Here is a 9,497-nt window from a genome sequence, read left to right as displayed (position 1 = left end):
GCAACAAAAAAAAAATCACAATTTTGATGTTGTAGTGATTTTATTTCTGCATTCAGAAATAAACAGTACAAGAACCAGTGGCGGCTGGTGACAAAAATGTTTGGGGGGGCGCAGTTTGATGGTTGGTGGTCCTAGGGTTAGTGTCAAATAAGCCGTAGCACCACTTCATACCGCAGCAAAAAAATAAAAATAAGAAAGGAAAACTAATCTAAAAACAACACAACACACTATAATGTCCCCTGGTTTGTCCCAGTATGGTATCTCAGACCCACAGAGAGAGGAATAAAAAAATATAACCAGACATGATAAAATGCCCATTTCACTCACATCACCTAAAGTTACCAGCAGTTAAAGCAGAGTTACCAATAAGGTAATATGCTTAAAAAGAGACACCACCTATATTTTAGTTATTGTGTCTTCAGTCCTGATTTCACTGTAATCTGTTAGTTGTTGCAATACCTAAACATGACAATAGATGTCGCATTAAGCACTATACACTGCTGTGATTAAGCATAATTTATTTAACTTATTTTAATAATGAAATGTACCCCAAATCAACTGTAATAGTCAAAATTACTTCCATCATTTCTTATCCTGCATTTATGCATTTGAGTTTTTTACACTTCATAGTTATGTCTTTTATAAAGTATTTTTTTAACACTTTACAATATTAATAACAGCAATGCAGCTACTACCTGATCTTTTATATGTCCTGTTGGAGCTGCTGGATGCACCCACTGACTGAATCTATGTTCCTCTTCTGGAGCTTGGCATAGCAGAGGTCTACATGTGGCCAGATGTGGTGAAACAGCTGCAGAAAGAGCTCAGCAATGCTAAGTCTGCTAAAAACAACTTAGCTCCATGCTATTGTCTCGATGGCTGCAGCTTTCTGTTTGATTTTTTTCAGAGATATGTTTTAGGTCTCGTTCCCCTGTCGTTGTCCACAACGTTTCGGTGCTGACACTTTGAAACAGCAAACAGATTAAGCAATAAAAGGAATAACTCACACTGCATCCAGCTAGCTAGCTCCGTTTATCATAACAGCAGCAGGAGAAACTCTCAGCTCCTCCATCACCTGCTGCTGCTTTATCCTCTTTCTCTCTTCTAGTGAAAGTCTTGTGAAATTATGTTTTTGTAGAGAAATTACAAAATAATCTTCTTTAATTTCCGCGGCTCCACTTTAACGTCATCTCCTGAACCTACCGTCAGCAGGAGTTTGGGTGACAGCAGCTGACGGGAGGGCGTGAATGACAGCCGGAACTGTCCAATCACAGTAGATTAAAAAACATGAAACAACAACAATTCGCTGCCAATAAAAGTGGGCGTGTCCGGGGCGCACTGAGCTGGACCCGTGGGAAACGTGACGCAGGCCAATGAGAGAGCAGCCTCAGGTCATGTGCTTGTCAACAGTTTGAGGGCTTGCATTGACTCCCATTAGGCCGGCGCCCCGAATACAGGAAGTACATATAGAAATGACTAAAATACAATTTGGAATCGATTTATAATGAATGCTGACAGGTGCTGAGAGACTAACAGGCGCATTTTACAAGCAAAAAAAATACTTTTTATTTCATAATGATTTAGCTTTATCTAATTAATTTATATTTAATATGTTTAAGTAGACTTTCTCTAGATTATTGGATGGGGCGGCGCCCCAGCGCCCCGCATTGACCAGCCGCCACTGGTCAAATCCCTTTCATCACTCACCACAACAAAGGATCTCTCTGCACTGTCCCTGCATCCTGCACCGGTCTCTGACTCACTCTCATGCACCTAGATATCAAGAGAGGTGGTGGAGTGATACTTATTTAGTGAGCAGTATCTATTCCTTCACATTTATAATCAGAACAAATTATACTGAATGTAAATACTGAATGTAAATACAACTGAATGTGGCCGGGGCCACCCCTGAAAGCTCATTGGCCACCCCTGTGGCCACCCCAGATCTGATAGGTAGTTGGTCAAGTTCGTCAACACAAGAAACAAGAGAAATGCTGTCTATCAATGATGACAGCTGATCAACTGATTTAGGGCCAGTTTTACATTTTTAACTAACACAGTAATGGTCGTACTGAGGCCGTGAGAGCTGATTTCTGATCAGCAGACGTTTGGCCATGCAGGTCAGGTGACCAATGAGATGAGCGCACTGCACCTTCTGCTGGTCCGTGAAACAGGAGGACGGTCACAGTGACAACGTCAACAATACAACAACGATAACAACGCTGAAATCTGTCGATTGAGAGGTATGGTAATTTAATGTTTAGTTAATAATAATAATAATTATTAAAGCCGCAAGCGGCGATGGCGGGCCCTCGCTCACCCATGCCACCGCGGGGCCTGAGGCATGGCGGGGCTGTGGCGTGAAGCAGAAAGTGAGAAAAAACCTGGAAGGAGGCCAAAAATGCAATGTTTCGTTCATCCAGTAGGGGGCAGTCACAGGTAGTTACACATATGGTCTGGTGTGGTCTGGTGTGTTCAGGGCGGCCACTCATCAGTCATGTGAAGTTTGGAGTGAATTGGACAAAGCATGAAGGAGTTATGAGAGGTTGATGGTTCATCCACCAGGGGGCAGTAGAGTGTAACAAAACACAAGCGGTTGCGTTCAGGGTGGGACAGTGATTACACATGTGAAGTTTTGTGGAAATCGCACAATGATGATGTAAAATATGGCACTTCCTGTTTCCACTAGGGGGCGACACGAGTGAGATCGCCTATGAGCGAATGGAGACGTTGAGGTCGGCACCCTGGACCTGTGTACCAATTTTCATGATGATACGAGTTCAATAAAGCCATCAAAAAGCCAAACATATTTTCATGGCGAGGAATTGATGGTCGCCGCGTCGCCACACGGACGCCATTACTCGTAGCTTCACAGTCTTCATAATGTAGCTTCACCAACTGGTTCTGCATGTTTTAGAAGTGGAATGAAGTTGATGGGGTCAACTATGTATTTTTCATGAATTTAAGTTCACTTCCTGTTACCACCGGGGGGCGCTATGAGTTACGTGGGAAGTTAATATATCGGGACGTTCAGGGCGGAGCCATCATCATGTCCAGCAAGTTTGAAGCTGATTGGATGAAGTATGTGGGCGTGAGAGCCACTCGTATGTACATGGCGAGCACGCCAAAGTTAGTTGAGCCCTGGCAGACACGCCCTTTGACCTACGGATGCGCAGAGCACAACTTTAGCTCAGCTAGGTCTGGAGATGTTGCGTACCTAATTTGAACTTGATCGGGCGAACGCTGTGGGAGGAGTTAATTTTAGGCGGTAAAAATCCAAACCAAAATGGCCGACTTCCTGTTGGGTTGAGGTCATGAGGTCAAGAGGCTTTTTTGCATATGTGCATATAATACATATGTGTACCGACTTTTGTGAGCATAGGACAACGTTAGTAAAATTCCCTATGGGCATTTTTGGACTTTGTAGGGGGCGCTATTCCGCCATTCTGCGTCGACCATGTGCGACCACCCAAAAATATCGAATTTCGGATGAGGCCGGACGTCCGTGCAAAAGTATAAGCATTTTCGCATTTGGGAAAGGGGCGAAATTGGGGCACGAAATGTCCGAAGAATAATAATAATAATAATAATAATAATAAACATTACAATTTCAATAGGGCTTTCGCCAGGCGACTTGCAGTCGCCGCTCGGGCCCTAATAATAAACATTACAATTTCAATATAGCATTTTTCCCCGGGGGTCTTCCATACCACATGATTACTTGATTACTTGATTACTTTGGGGTCACTTGCACTTTGGGGTCACTTGCACGTTGGGGCATGAACAAATTTCAATAGGGCTTTCGCCAGGCGACTTGCAGTCGCCGCTCGGGCCCTAATTAAAGCCGCAAGCGGCGATGGCGGGCCCTCGCTCACCCATGCCACCGCGGGGCCTGAGGCATGGCGGGGCTGTGGCGTGAAGCAGAAAGTGAGAAAAAACCTGGAAGGAGGCCAAAAATGCAATGTTTCGTTCATCCAGTAGGGGGCAGTCACAGGTAGTTACACATATGGTCTGGTGTGGTCTGGTGTGTTCAGGGCGGCCACTCATCAGTCATGTGAAGTTTGGAGTGAATTGGACAAAGCATGAAGGAGTTATGAGAGGTTGATGGTTCATCCACCAGGGGGCAGTAGAGTATAACAAAACACAAGCGGTTGCGTTCAGGGTGGGACAGTGATTACACATGTGAAGTTTTGTGGAAATCGCACAATGATGATGTAAAATATGGCACTTCCTGTTTCCACTAGGGGGCGACACGAGTGTAATAATGATCAGAGAATCAGAGCCAGCCACAGCTTCTACAAGCAGCAGTGAAAAGGCCCAGTCAAGTCAGCAGCACTACAGCAGTAGTGATGAAAAGCAGTCAGCTCCCCCTGCACAGGATGGTAAGTTATGCTTGGATAGTATGATTGTGTGAGTGTAAAAAAAAAAAAAACAACAACAAAAAAAAAACATTTTAAAATAACCAGATATACTTGAGGACTGTGATAGGTGGAAATGGAATTTAAAAAATGACTTTTAAAGTATATATATAAAAATATTTTTTTACCAGCATAGACACCTTTATTTGACAGTTACGAGACAGGAAATCATGGGAGAGAGAGGGGATGTGACATGCAGCAAAGGAACGGGATTCTAACCGCAGTTGGCTGCGTACGTATATGTATTAAACTTCGCTATGCCACGGCCACCCCACACTAGCTTTGTGTCCCATCTCGGCCACCCCAGTAAAAATGTCCTGGATACGCCACTGTACATGCTCTCTCTGTGAGGGACTCATGCCTGAGATGGAACTCAGATGGATCAGGGGTTACTCTGTGGCCGAATACAGCTTTTCTTCCTAAGTTTCTGTCATCATCGAACCTTAACCGACCTATCCACCTAGCACAGTTTACCCCTCTGCAGGGGAGGGAAGGTTAGGACTGCTGTGCCCTGTGTGGGCTTTAAGGATCTAAATGACTTCGACCGCAAGCATGAGACAGTCAGAACAGCTGTTCCTCTGCTATGGTGGTCCTAAGAAAGGCTGTGCTCTCTCCAAACAGCGACTGTCGCATTGGATTGTGGATGTCATCACCCAGGTATATAAACACAGTGGTCGCCCCCTGCCATCTGGGGTGAGGTGCCACTCTACTAGGGCTGTCTCTACATCATGGGTGGCTCTGCAAGGCGTGCCCCTGGGGGACATCTGTGATGCGGCATCGTGGGCATCACCGACTACCTTCTCCAGATTCTATCGGGTGAATGTGGCCACTCCCCATCCACTGGGTGTGGCCATGTTGCCCACCTCTACTGCTTCTTCTCAATGAGGTATGTATTGGTATTCCTCGTGACTTTGTTGTCATGGGTCATTGAGTGCTAAAGCACCTCCTCTGGCGGTCATCCAGGATTCATAGAACCGTAGTTACATACGTAACTTTCGTTTTATGGACTTGAGTAAGCACACCGGTACACATTGTATTAAGTTACTGTGTTATTTTAAAAGGTTTAATTGAAAGTCAGCCTAACTGAACCTAGTCTGAGTTAATATACTGGTCCACTCCAGCTCAGTTAAGCAAATCATTATCGGACCATTAACCATACACTGTTTCAGGTGTAATATGTGTGTTTTAATTGTGTTTCTAATAAAAGTAAATTGAAAAGGTTTGGAGTATAAAACATATGTGTTTATAAGTTAATAGCTCCTGGTGCATTCAAATAAACCAGCCTGTAATAGAAAAGCGTTTTCCCCCGCATGACACCCCCCAAAATAGACTGTGACTTATACACCGTTTTTTACGTAAATTGTCACTGAAATAGCCTACTGAACGTAGACCATGGAAACTAACCATTAGAAATGCATAGGCTTATAATAAAACAATGATGCAAGTTTGACAATTTGGCACATTTAATAACCATATTCATAGTACCGTAAACAAGTCTCAAATGAATTTGTTCATGTCTACAACATATTTCCTTCTTTAGGTTGTCATTGCACAGAAATGTTCAGAATTTCGTTAACATCTATTGAACTGGCTAATGAAACTGCACATTTTAAGTCATAGGCCTACCCACATAAAAATATTATCATTTTGTATTAGCCTAAAAGTGAACAACACATTGGCCTACTCCGAAACGGAGCATGGTAGCTATGCAAAATTTAAAAGAGAAATGAGGAAGAATTCCGCAGGTCTGCACCCGTCAAACATTATAACAAACATCATAAACAATTTTACACACTTTAATTATTTAGATTATTAGTGACTATATTATAAGGTGACCAGATTTCTGAAATGAAAATCGGGGACAATTTCAATGCGGCGGTGAAAAATCATTAAATATTATCATTATGAAATAAAAAATGGGTACTTTTTCATGTATTTTAAACAGCTTTTATTACACAAAAGGTCAGAGGCGCCATTAGAGGGTGAAAAGTTAGGACAATTCTGAGGGCACGTGACTGACAGGGGCCCTGAAAAAATATTAGAACATTAGTAATGTTAATTAAAAAAAATATCATTTATGGATTTTAATAGAATATCTAATTTATAATTAAACAAACACTTTATCTGTATGCAGAATTTTTCCTGCATGTCTACACAGTGTTATATTATCACAGCTCAGTGTCAGTAGATATTGTACAGTTAGTATCGGACTATAAGAGAGTTGAAGCCTTCACAGGTAGAGGTGTGCCCACAAATATCATGTATCAGTAGCGCACAGCAGTGTCAAAAACACAAATATAGAATAATACATGAGAAAAAACATCTCTCTTCCAGAGGTAAGTGACATGTGCAAAGACAGCTGCCAGACCAGTAGCTAGTAAATATCATCAAGATGTTGTTTACTTCCTTATTTCTGCCTTTCTACGACGCTGGTTCACTTCTTACCGGGGTAAATCACCATGGTAACTTATGCTGAACGGCTAACCTGACCTAGACGTCGCTGTGCCGCTATGTGGAATCTTCGCAAGACAGTGTCCTTCCACTCCTCCCTGAATTTTTTTTGTTATGTCCTTATCAAGCCAGCTTGTTTAAATTGGCCTTTCGTTGGCGAAGCAGACCTGCCAACCTTGAAAGAATTTTAGTACAAAATGCTTTGCTTTCCTTAGTTACTCCATAAAAATATACTTGTAAACCATTACTTTTGGACAGTTATTGCACACACCCAACATTGTATTGAGAACAAACTATTGCACAAGAGGTATAATAGCCCATGGAAACTCCTTCCACTTGAGAATTTTGTCAGAAATGAAAGTAAACTTAAGACATTCTTTGTAAATAGTTAAATCAAAACATTAAATAAATGTGCAAAAATAGAGGCATAGTCAATGGAACCTTCTTCCACTTGAGAATTTTGTCAGAAATAAAAGTAAACTGAAGACATTATTTGTAAATAAATAAATAAAAACATTAAAATAAATGTGCAAAAATGTGCTGTTATGAATATCAAAATCAGTTTTCTATGTACAAAAAAAACCACTCAAATTTACCATGCATAGCCTAATGTTTGCATTTTTGAACTTGTTAAAGGTTTGGGGATTTGGCTTTTTTAAGTAGTGTGTCACTGAAAGTCTCTGTGTAACAACTGGGATCAAAGACACGAACAACCAAAGGGTAAAGCTTGACATCGTCCATGTCAGTGCTGCCATCAGTTGCTATGCTAAATGGGGAATGGCACATTCGAGCACTGATGAGCTGCTCATCATTTTGGGAAAGCGTATTAATGATAGCTGCTGTCTTAGTGCGGGCACAGCCCACAACATTTTTCTAAATAATGGTCCCGCATGATTGGCTATAGACAAAGGCAAATTGTGCTCTACTATGAAGTTTGTAAAAAGTGTCTCTGCCCGGATGGTCCTTAGGTCTTGCTCTCCAAAGAACTTTGTGTTAATCTTGGGGACAGAGGCAATGGCACTCTCCAGTTTTTTGTGTTTCGTGCCTTCGACATGGCGTCTACAATCTGAACATTTAGGTGGAGAGGGAGGAGATTACAATAGGCTACTGTATGAGTAGGTAATATTCTTGCATGTTGTTAAAATATATTCTAAATTACATTATACACCATATATAGACACACATCCACATGTACACCACATTGTAAAAAAACCAACATAGATATCTAAAACATCATCTTTAAAATAGGCTTGGAGCAACAGCTGTCACAGCAAAATATTAAATGTATTAATATTTTTCAAGTGAATATGTTTGTCTTGTTATACTTTGGCAACACTGTACCTTCGGTCATGCTAATAAAGCAACATTGAATTGAATTTAAGCCTGGCAGGTAAGATTATAATAAATAACATGAGTCAGGTAATTTCAGGTATTAAAAAGGGTGACATGAGTAACATTGCATTAAATGCCTGTGTCAGTTGCCATCACATTGGCCATGCCAATAGGCCTATTGTAGGCTGTAGGCATCATTAACTGAGCTGGAATATCCTGTCACAGCTCGAGCCTAAATACTCTTCTATAGTTATTGTTTTATTTATATATACAGGGATTAAAGCAAAAAAAAATCTTCTGACCGACATTTTTTTCCCGACCAAGTCATAAACTGTTTACGGAAGAGGATTAGGGCCATTGTGGGGGGGAAAAAAAGTGAGTTCTGAATTTTTTCTCTGAATTCTGACTTTAATCTCAGAATTCTGACTTTAATCTCAGAAAGTCAGAATTCTGAGAAAAAAGTCAGAAATATGTGTTCCTGTAGGGAACCAACTTCGGTGGCATTAGAGTGGAGGATATGGAATATTATATCATTCAAAAAGGTGTACTTGAAAACAGGGTTCTGTAACCGTAGTTTTGTAAACTTGTACATTTATGTTTGTATTGTAGACATATGCTATGAATTGACACATGCTAAAGTATCAGCTAATGGGATTAATTACTATATTGTTTGTTTCATATGATAATGTGGTGCTATGTATGACAGTTTGAAAGCATTATGTGTGTCGTGTAATATGAATGCACCCTAAATGACAGTAGAAAAGTACTGAAGACAGTAGACCCTGAAGTGTAATTTAATAGGTAGATTCTTGACGTGTTGATGAAGAAGGAAAACACCGCTGACACGTGTCACTTGTATTTTAAAGATTTTTATTACAAGGAGATCGGTGTCAAACATTCAGTCTGAATTAGCACAGCCCTGACCCCTCATTTATGATTAGCTTTTAACAAATGGTCAGTCTGGAGAGATAGCATCTGGCCTGTCCTTTATGGCTATCTTTTAACCTTTAACCTAAGTAAACATCTGCTTTTGGAAGATATACAAGATAAAGGACATGACGTCTCAAGTTATCACCGGATATGGGTAAATCCAGACAATACAACCCTTTGTAAGACAGGATGCAAAACCCCCGCGCTGTAGGTATAGATACAGTACAGGATGTCTTGTGATTCTGTAGTTTCAGAGAGGGGGGGTCACATGGAAGTCACACACTCAGTGGTGTAGTCCAGGGTATACGTGGGTATACGGCATATACCCACTTATTTTTCAGTCAGCATACCCACTTCTAAATCCCC

Source organism: Scomber scombrus, chromosome 24, assembly GCF_963691925.1.
Source record: "Scomber scombrus chromosome 24, fScoSco1.1, whole genome shotgun sequence".
Lineage (NCBI taxonomy): Eukaryota > Metazoa > Chordata > Actinopteri > Scombriformes > Scombridae > Scomber > Scomber scombrus.
This window is presented reverse-complemented; position numbering follows the sequence as displayed.